The following is a 10,071-nucleotide window of genomic DNA, read 5'->3' as shown; positions in this document are numbered from 1 at the left end:
CATTTACATTATTAATGTAATTTGTAATGCACAAATAAAATGCAAATATTAGTTATACATGATATTTTGAAATGTTTGTTGACGCTCAATTTTGGACTTTCACCACATAAATTAATCAATTCGAGCTTCTTCGATTTCAGATAATTTAAAATAACTAGTTTTATAAATTTTAAGAAAAAAATATAAAGTTTGCACGCTATTTTGAATAATTTTGTCATTTAAAAAATAATAATTTTTAGATAATACATATATTTTACATAATTATGTATTATAATTAATATATTTTATGATTCATCTAAAGATTTTAGTTTTAGTAAAATATTTAGATGACTAGTGTGGTTTAAATAATAATTTATATTTTTAGGCTAATTAGGTTATAATTATTTTTTTGTTAAGATTAAGAAGCTCATTAATTAATTAATTTATATTAATTCCTTTTATTTAGTTATTAGTGAAATCATTTAGAGAAGCCAGCTTTGGGCCTTTTGTTCACTAATCCCTGCAGCCCATTCCATCAATTTCAAACCATATCCAATTCCCAGCCCACTTCTCAAATTCCCTACCCGACCCAAATCCTTGTCTTCTACACAAATAGAGAATCCAATTTTCCAGCAGCAAAATAATACGTACAGACCCATTCTCCAAAACAACCAAGCGATTTCCAATTCTTCCCTCAGATCGCGACCCTTACACGTTTCTTCCTCTTCTCCAGACGCGAACCAGAGCGTTATTCCAGCCGCGCAGCGCATTGTCTTCTCCCTCTCTGCTTATCCATTTGTACGGAATCCAGGTGTCGAGATCTCCCATTTCCTTTGTCCTCTCTTCAGAAATCGAATGGCTGCAATTTTCAGTCCGTTGGACAGTTGTACAATTTTTCGAGCTGGCATCGGGAACTCAAATTTCGAGTTTTGAATTCACCCCTTTGCTTTACCCGATTTCCCCCTTTTTTGCGCTTTAGTTTCATCTATAAATAACATCTTCTTCTTTATTTTTAAGTGAGGTAGAGAATACTCAAATCGGTTTCTTTAGAACCCGAAGAGAGTTGGAAAAACAGAAGAAAAACGGGGACGTTAGATAAGTGAGGTACAGAATACTCAAATCAGTTTCTTTTTAGAACCCGACACTCTTGTTTCTTGGAGTCACACTTTGGTGGGGGAACTCTTTCCCGTCTCAGTTCAGCTGCCCAGAAAAAGGTGAAACTTCCCCCTCTCTTACATCTTTATTTCAAATCTCTGTGTTATGTATTGAAACTGTTTATAAGGAGTTTTGTTGGTTTCATCCTTGTTCTTTATTTCAATCTTATTGCTTTGGGCATATAGTTTACTTACTGCTTATATTTTCATGTTAGATCATTTCTATTCGCTATTGGTTTTAGCTATATGAATGAATTCGGATTTGTGACTCGTCTGAATTTTGAGAGTAATTGATTTGACTAAACACAGTCGTGCAGTAGCATCCTTATTTTAATAGCTCAGTTTTGTCTTCTTTTTTTTTTCTTAAATGCCTTTGTGGTCTTGCTGACTAATGTGACTTGCATAAATCAAGTTTTATCTTAATGTTATTCGAGTCTCAGTCGGAATGCTCATATTTGCAACTCGGAATGCTCATATTTACAACTTGGGTCGATATATAGTCCGAGTTTCTTGTTTTATTTTCCAAATCTTAATTTGTTTTTTTTTTTTTTGGAGTTTAGTGTTTATTTGAAGTATGATATCTTTTGTGTTAACTTCTCATTGTATGGCTTGCTGAATATTAAGCCCCCGTTCCTCATGGCTTTGATGTGTTGTATTCATGGCTTTCGTTTGAAACCGATAATGTCCGTTTACGTTTAATTGTTATTCACTTAACTTATGTGCAAATAGTCTTGGTCACTGTGTGTTTAAATGTATTAACTCTTGCCTTAATATTCTTTCAAAGTGGTTCATGCATGCTGGAACCTTTACTCATAGAAAGGTTAAAAGAATTGGATTTGTCTGCAAAAATAAATAAATATAATTTTTAGTCCACATTGTGATTCTTGGAATTGTGTTCAAAGCATTTGTATGTATGTTATACTTGGGAGTTTTGTTTCCTCTTCTTCTATTCCCTTACTGCTTATCATCAACTTCTCTTTGAATTGTTTTTAAAGTGTTGTTTTATCAATGATGCGTGATAGATGTTAGCATTTTTTGTCACTTCATTTCCTTCAATAGATGGTAATCTCTTATTATGTTTCGCCTGTGAAACTCCATCTGAGCCCCCCCCCCCCCCCCCCCCCGCTTTGCATATCATCGAGTTGATTTTCTTCTGGTCAAGCCTTAATTGTTGTTAGAAAGGAAAGGGATTGTGATACACTGATGTATACATTGATATACATCCAATGTATACAGCCACTACATGAACGAAATGGGCTAAAAGAAACATGTGTACAGCAGTCCAAAAGAGGACTAAAAGGACAAATTTCAGAATAAAAAATGGGCTGAACCGAGGCTCAGCATTGCAGCCCCTTACCTAGACTTTAGGATTGGTTTGGGCCAGAAGCCCATCAGATTGGAATTTGGGCAAAAGGCCTAAATTATATATGTTCCTACTTATTTGTTGATTGACTAACATCTTATATGTGAATCTCAATTTGATTTAATTATCTCTCAAAGATAATCATTTCTCGTTTTAAATTTAAAATCAATATTTATATTTAATACTCAAACTTCATTTTCATTATTACTCTTGACAACATTTGAATTATTTTCCTTTAAGGAATTCCCCCAATTTTTCCCCCTTAATATAATATAATAAATAAAATTGAATAAATAATTAAAAGAATTGAATTTCTCTTATTTAATTGAAAATTTAGAAAAGAAAAAGGTTATTTGCAAAAGTTAATCTAGTCAAATCGCCGATAAATCACAAGTTACTGTACATTTCGAGGGCTTGACATCTTCTCGTAATGTACATTGAACTTTGAACTTTTTTTTCAATTGATTTTACTAGTTTCATTAAATCTTTGAAATAATTATAAGTTTTTTCTTGATTTTTTATTATGGAGGAGGGCCTAAAATATCCTCGAAGTATTGAAAAAGGTACACAATTACCCTCCATCCATCTATTGGCTCCCAAATACCCTTCACATCCACCTTTGGATCCAAATTTACCCCTTTATTAATAGATCAAAATTAAAAGTAATTAAATAATAATTTTTAATTACGTGGCACTCAACCATTGGTTGTAATTTAATTATTTAAAATAATTTTAAACCCACCCATTTTTACTAAATTCGCGCCACTTAATCCAATTTTAAAAAATAACTCATCTAATTAAAATATTCTAAAACCTTATTCCTTCCATTTTCACAATTTCCATGACTCCATTGTCTTCTTCTTCCTCATGAAGAAAATGTCAGCCTCATTCAGAAGAGCATCATTTCTCTCCTCATCATTTTGGTGCTTCCTTCTTCCTGATTCAGACTTTTCTTTGGTTCTGTCAGCATAATTATCTATCCGTCCATGATTTCTTGAATGCCTTTTCTCAGCCTCATTCAGAAGAGAATCATTTGACATTTCCATATCTTGTAACGACCTGTTTAGTCGTTTTGAGCAGCAGATTTTATTTCTGGAAAAACAGGCTGAGGCGACGGACCCCATGACGGACCGTCATGGCATGACGGACCGTCGCAGGGTCTCGTTTCAAAACACTTAGAAAAACTGAAAATTGGGTACTGAAATCGACTCTCTGAACTTCGTAACGGAATGGCAGGACGGACCGTCACAGGTGTGACGGACCGTCACAGATTCTTCAGAGAAATTGAGTCTCTGAACTCTGTGACGGGCAGCAGGACGGACCGTCACAGGCGCGACGGGCCGTCACAGACTGTGAAATCCCAGTCTGGGCCGGATTTCTTGATACGTTTTAAGGGACGTTTTTGACTATTCTTGCCTTAATTATAAAGTTAGTGGGTTAATGTTAATAAGTCTAATTACTTGGGGGTTAAAAGAGGTAACCTTAAGTTAATTAGTGGGGCATTATTGCTATCTTTTATTCTTAATTATATGTTAATTAGGGTAAAAGGAAGAGGGTTTTGAATAAAGAAAATAGAAAGAACAAGAGAAAGAGAGAGAGAGTCGAACGAGAAAGAGGAGAAACGAAGAGAAACAAAGCTTGGAGAAAAATTTGCTTGCTTGATCACTAATCTTCGGTGGAGGTAGGTTATGGTTTTCATGCTTTCATAGTAAACTCTTAATAGAGAATGATATGTATTGGTAGTATTGTAAACCCTGCTATGTGCTTAATTGTATGCATGCATGAACGTGATTATATAATTGTGATTATATTAAGCATGATGAAGTTATTGAATTCCAAATCTTGATAGAAACCTAATCTCTTTTTAATGATGATGCCTTGGTAAGGGAGGAGGCTTGATGAACTAAAGTAATGAGATTGATGATGCCTTGGTAAGAAAGAAAGCTTGATGAATTGATGGAAGGAGATTAGGGGATCGGGTGTCACGAATCGACACGTAGAATTAGGGGATCGGGTGTCACGAACCGACACGTAGAATTAGGGGATCGGGTGTCACGAACCGACACGTAGAATTAGGGGATCGGGTGTCACGAATCGACACGTAGAATTAGGGGATCGGGTGTCACGAATCGACACGTAATATTAGGGGATCGGGTGTCACGAACCGACACGTAGTATTAGGGGATCGGGTGTCACGAACCGACACGTAAATTTAGGGGATCGGGTGTCACGAACCGACACATAGATTTAGGGGATCGGGTGTCACGAACCGACACATAGATTTAGGGAATCGGGTGTCACGAACCGACACATAGATTTAGGGGATCGGAGTGTCACGTACCGACACAAGAGGATTAATGAATATTGAGGGAGCGGAGTGTCACGTACCGACACAAGAGAAATAAAGATATGAATCTTGGAAGATGTTAATATACTCAATCTAATGAACATGATTCCCAAATGAGTATGATATCGAGGCTTGAGTCCTCATGTGTGAACTTGACGGTAATTGTTAATGATATAGTATTTGTTGTTGCTACATGTCGAGTATCATAGTTGATTTTATGATATTACTTGGTATATATATTGATTTCTATTTTGAGTTGGCCGATGATATCTACTCAGTACCCGTGTTTTGTACTGACCCCTACTTTTATGTTCTCTTCTTGTTTATTTATGGAGTGCAGCAAACGTGCCATCGTCTTCAACTCAACAGTAATTCAAGCCAGTCTTACTACATCGGTAATTCAGGGTGAGCTAATGCTTCTAGCTTGGACTGAATCTTCTTCTTCAAGTCTTGATGCCTTGAACTTCCGGCATGGACTAGCTTCTTATGTATTTTTAGCTTTTAGAATACTCTTAGTTTAGTCATTTGATCGTAGATGTTCTTGTGGTGATGACTTCCAGATTTTGGGGAATAATAGATGTTGAATTTTAGAAGTTAATGAATTGGTCTTTATTTAATGAGTTTAAGTCTTCCGCATTACTTTCGGTCGATATTATATTGAAATGTTAAGGTTAGATTGGTTGGTTCGCTCACATAGGAGGGTAAGTGTGGGTGTCAGTCGCAACCCGGTTTGGGTCGTGACACTTTCCTCTTCCTGTATGACTGTCTCTCATCCTTATCAGGAATTTTGTCTTTTCTTCTCTCTCTGTGTCTACCATCAATCTTGTCTGCCGATTTCTCCTTCCGGATCAAATCTCTTAAATGTCTTCTATCAGTTTCATTTCCAGAATCATCAATAAGATCTTGATCTTTTCTTCTCATGACAGGACAATCTTTATCAGTGTTGCTACCCGCTAGTCTCTTATTGCTTACATCTTAATTCAATGACGTCTTCAATTTGATTTCAGATTCTCTACTTTCCCTGTGTTTATCCCTAGCATATTTACCAGCCATCATATTAGCCTCCGTTGGATTCGGCCCTAACTTCCTAGAATTCTCTGAATTATGCCTAGAAACACTAGGTAATGATTCATAGCGATGTCGCTCAGGTTCCAAACAATTAGTGGTTTTCTTAGGCCTATCTTCTTTATGTGATATATCGTCAACTCCTATGAAATTGTTCTTAATGTCCCTTTCCTCTGCTTTACTTTTCCTTCTAAGCATAATTTCATCATAGTTGAGAGGTCTTGTCCTAGCTAATTTACCATCACTACTGTCACCCTTTGATGTATTATGTACGAGATTGAAGTTCTTCGGGGGAAGAAATCGAAGAAGAAGTTGACATTTTCTTCATGAAGAAGAAGAAGAAGACAATAGAGTCATGGAAATTGTGAAAATGGGAGGAATAAGGTTTTAGGATATTTTAATTAGATGTGTTATTTTTTAAATTGGGTCAAGTGGGGCGGGTTTAGTTAAAATGGGTGGGTAATGGGTGGATTTAAAATTATTTTAAATAATTAAATTATAACCAATGGTTGAGTGCCACATAATTAAAAATTATTATTTAATTATTTTTAATTTTGGTCCGTTAATGAAGGGGTAAATTTGGACCCAAAAGTGGATGTGAAGGGTATTTGGGGGCGTGGATGGGGGTAATTGTGTACCATTTTCAATACTTCGAGGGTGTTTTAGGTCCTTTTCCGTTTTTATTAAAAAAAATTGACTTCGTTAATTTGGAAAATTGATTTCTCTTAAAGCATAAGATTAATTGATTTTTTCGAACGTAGTCTCATCTTTTCTTTCCTTTTTTTATATTTTTCGTAAAACAATGACAAGGCATGAGGCAAGATGTAACTATAATACTATGCAATTTATCTCCCTAGAAGATGTACTAATCAATAAAAGTTACTGGTATGGTTGTTCATGGTTAAGATTAAAATTGATTCAAACTGTAATAAACCAAATATATTTAATTCGAATTTTGGTTTAGATTGTTGAGAACCGATAGTATTTGGTTTGATTATGATTTTTTTTCGGAAAAAATCGTAGAAATAATCGAACCAAACCAAACAACTTATATTCATAAATTTTATTATTATCATACATAATATTTATATTCGTAAACAATTTTAAAGATTTTATATTTCAACAAAGTTTATTTATGAAACATTGAAGATTTTTCTTATTGGTTTCATGTATATGAGTGTATATCAAAATTCTATGTAGGACTGAAAATGTCAGTCTCTCCTTCTAATGGATAAATAGTGAATTTGAAGATTTATTTAGTAAATTCAATGATCGAAAGTTCTTTAATGACATTTATTCTAACTATTTTTTTGTTGAAATGGATTGTTGTCACCTTTTTCACGTTTTGAATGAATTGTTTGTTTTATTTTTATGTAAAACCAATAACCGAACCAAATCAAACCAATGAACATTATATTTGATTTGGTTTGATTTTGATAATTTTAAAACCAATTAAAGTGGCTTGATTTTGATTTTGACCAATAATCGATTCAAAGCAACTTGTGAACACCCCTAGTAATTGGTATTATAATAAAAATAGAACTCTGTATGAAACAACACATTTATGTTTCTTGAATGCTATATGCATTTAGGGGTGTACAAAATCGAATAAAAAATCGAATCGAAAATCAAGCCCATATATTTTTAGTATTTTACACATTATTTTATATTATTTTCATATTTGAGATTTTGTAGACTGTAATTTGTAGTCATCTACATTAGCATTCATACATAATATATAGTTTAATTTTTTTGTATGTTCATAATTATTAGTTTCAAATTTTGCTTATAGGACTATTAATGCACAAGCGAACATAGATTCAAATTTGGGTTTGATAGAAAAAAATGAAAAAAAAAACACATAGCAAAGGAAGAATAAAAAGAGAACCAGTGAAGAAAGTTGCATAATTGTATCTATACCAAAATAATTATATATGTAAATGGAGAAAGCATGGATATGAAGGCCACCTGGTTTAGCAACAAAGGTAAACATATATAATGTCACAAAATGTATATGTGATGCTCTTTCCATTTTAAAAAAATGATTTTATTTATTTTTTAGTCTGCTTTAAAAAGAATGACGCTTTCTCTTTTTTGGAAATACTTTAACTTTAACTTTCCACGTGACATATTTAAAATCACAAGTTCAAAGGACATTTTTGTACATTTAACATAATTTTAATTTAGAACCACACGATTAAATAGCCTCTTTTTTTTCTTAAACTCCGTTTCAAGTCAAACTTGATCATTTTTTTTAAATAGAGTGGGTAATATATATATATATATATATATATATATATATATATATATATATGTTATATGTATAACGAGAGTTGTGGCTCGGAAAATAGTCACATCTAGCTCAAACACACAAGCATCATGCTCTTTTAATTTGATTGATGCACACCAATAAAAGCTCGTTAATTTATAATGATGATACTCTTGATTTGACAATTCAGTCTTCTAGAGACAACAATGAAATGATAGTAACAGCAAAGTGTTGATCTAATTTGAAATGAAATAAAACGATAGTCAAGTCTAGGGGTGCACATTCCATTTTTCAATTTGATTTTATACTATTTGATTTGAGTTTTTGATTAAGTTTTGAAGAAGTGTAACCCAATCCGAACCAAATAAATTTGGTTTGCTTTATTTTTTTCTTTTTGGTTAGATTTTTTTCGATTTGGTTAATCGATTTTGTCAATAATTAGAAACATAACAAAGTTATATTTGCAATTTAAACAAAAATTATGTATCTCTCTCTCTCTCTCTCTAAATAATGTGATTGTTGACAATTTAAGCCGACTTTTCACTAACCCGGCCAAATAGCCCATTAAATATGTGTTAGAAGAGTGACTTTAAATATGGGTAATATTTGAGCTTATACCCATATTTTATCCAATAAAATATGGGTATATTATGGGTAAACTACGGGTCATATATGGTATTCCAAATTTTCAAAAAACATTCTGTTGCCAAGTTTTAAAAGCAAATTTTCAAAACTTTCATATATGGGTCTCTATTAATATTTCAACTATCGACCACCCACGCTCACCTCGCCCGAAACAAAAAATTTAAAATTTATTTTTAAATAAATATTTTGAACTTCAACATTTTATTTTTCACCCCTTCCCTCAATCCATCTCCATACCAGCCCCCTCACCCCCATCTCCCCCCTCCCCCCCCCCCCCCCCCTCCCCCCAAAAAAAAAAACAAAAAAAAAAACTAAGTTTGTTTTTAGAAAAATGTTTTCAACTACAATTCATCTCTACGATCGCCCCCCCCCCCCCCCCCCATCAGCCCCCACCCGCAGCCCCCTACTAACCCCCACCCCTACCCCAAAAAAATTAAGTTTGTTTTTAAAAAACCCTAGCCCCTACCAGCCCCTACCCCCAACCAACCCCCACCCTTCAAAAATATTAAGTTTAATATTTTGAACTTCAAATATTTATTTTCCACATTACCCTAGAATATCCCCCTCCCCAGCCCCCTATCAGCCCCCCACCCCAAATCCCGAAATTTTTTTAAAGTTTTTTTTTCATTTATAATAAAATAAAACTAAATGAAGTATTTTCAAAAAAATTCATCTAAAAAAAACTAAAATATATTCTTCATATTGAATTCTTAATTAAAGAACTATTTCTTCATGAAATATGGGTAAACTAGTATTTTATCCAATCTATTTTTACCCATATCAAATATGAGCGGGTTGAATGATTACACACTTTGATATAGTTTGAAGTACTGTAATTTACATTTTTACTTGTGATTTATATTAAAAAGTATACTTAAGAGAATATATATATACATACACACACACACACACTTTGATATACTTTGAAGTACTGTATTTTATGTTTTACTTGTGATTTATATTAAAAAGTATATTTAATATATTTTATATTATACGTATATTTATCATTTTTCTAAATCCAAAATTAAACTAAAAAATCAAACAAAGTAAATTATTAATTCAATACCAAACCAAAAATCCAAAAACCCAATTCAAATTAGAATTTGGTTCGATTTGATTTTGTTTTTCGATTTGATCCAAATAATGCACACCCCTAGTCAAGTCACAATTAATTACACCTAATTCCTTTCTCCAACTTTTTCACTACCTCATTTTTTAAAAAGCGATTGTCTTTTCTTCTAAAATTACG

At 33.2% G+C, this 10,071-nt stretch overlaps 1 long non-coding RNA gene across 1 annotated transcript; it reads left to right on the top strand.

The window, feature by feature from the left end:
• Window positions 1-578: 578 nt before the first annotated feature.
• On the top strand, window positions 579-5,463 carry LOC112940892 (uncharacterized). The gene is made up of 2 exons (XR_011214439.1): window positions 579-1,193; window positions 5,184-5,463. It is a non-coding gene; the product is annotated as an uncharacterized lncRNA (long non-coding RNA).
• Window positions 5,464-10,071: the final 4,608 nt, after the last annotated feature.

This window comes from Solanum lycopersicum, chromosome 2 (assembly GCF_036512215.1).
Source record: "Solanum lycopersicum chromosome 2, SLM_r2.1".
NCBI classification, from domain to species: Eukaryota; Viridiplantae; Streptophyta; class Magnoliopsida; order Solanales; family Solanaceae; genus Solanum; species Solanum lycopersicum.
The sequence above is the reverse complement of the archived record's forward strand: the minus strand, read 5'-3'. Positions and strand labels throughout refer to the sequence as shown.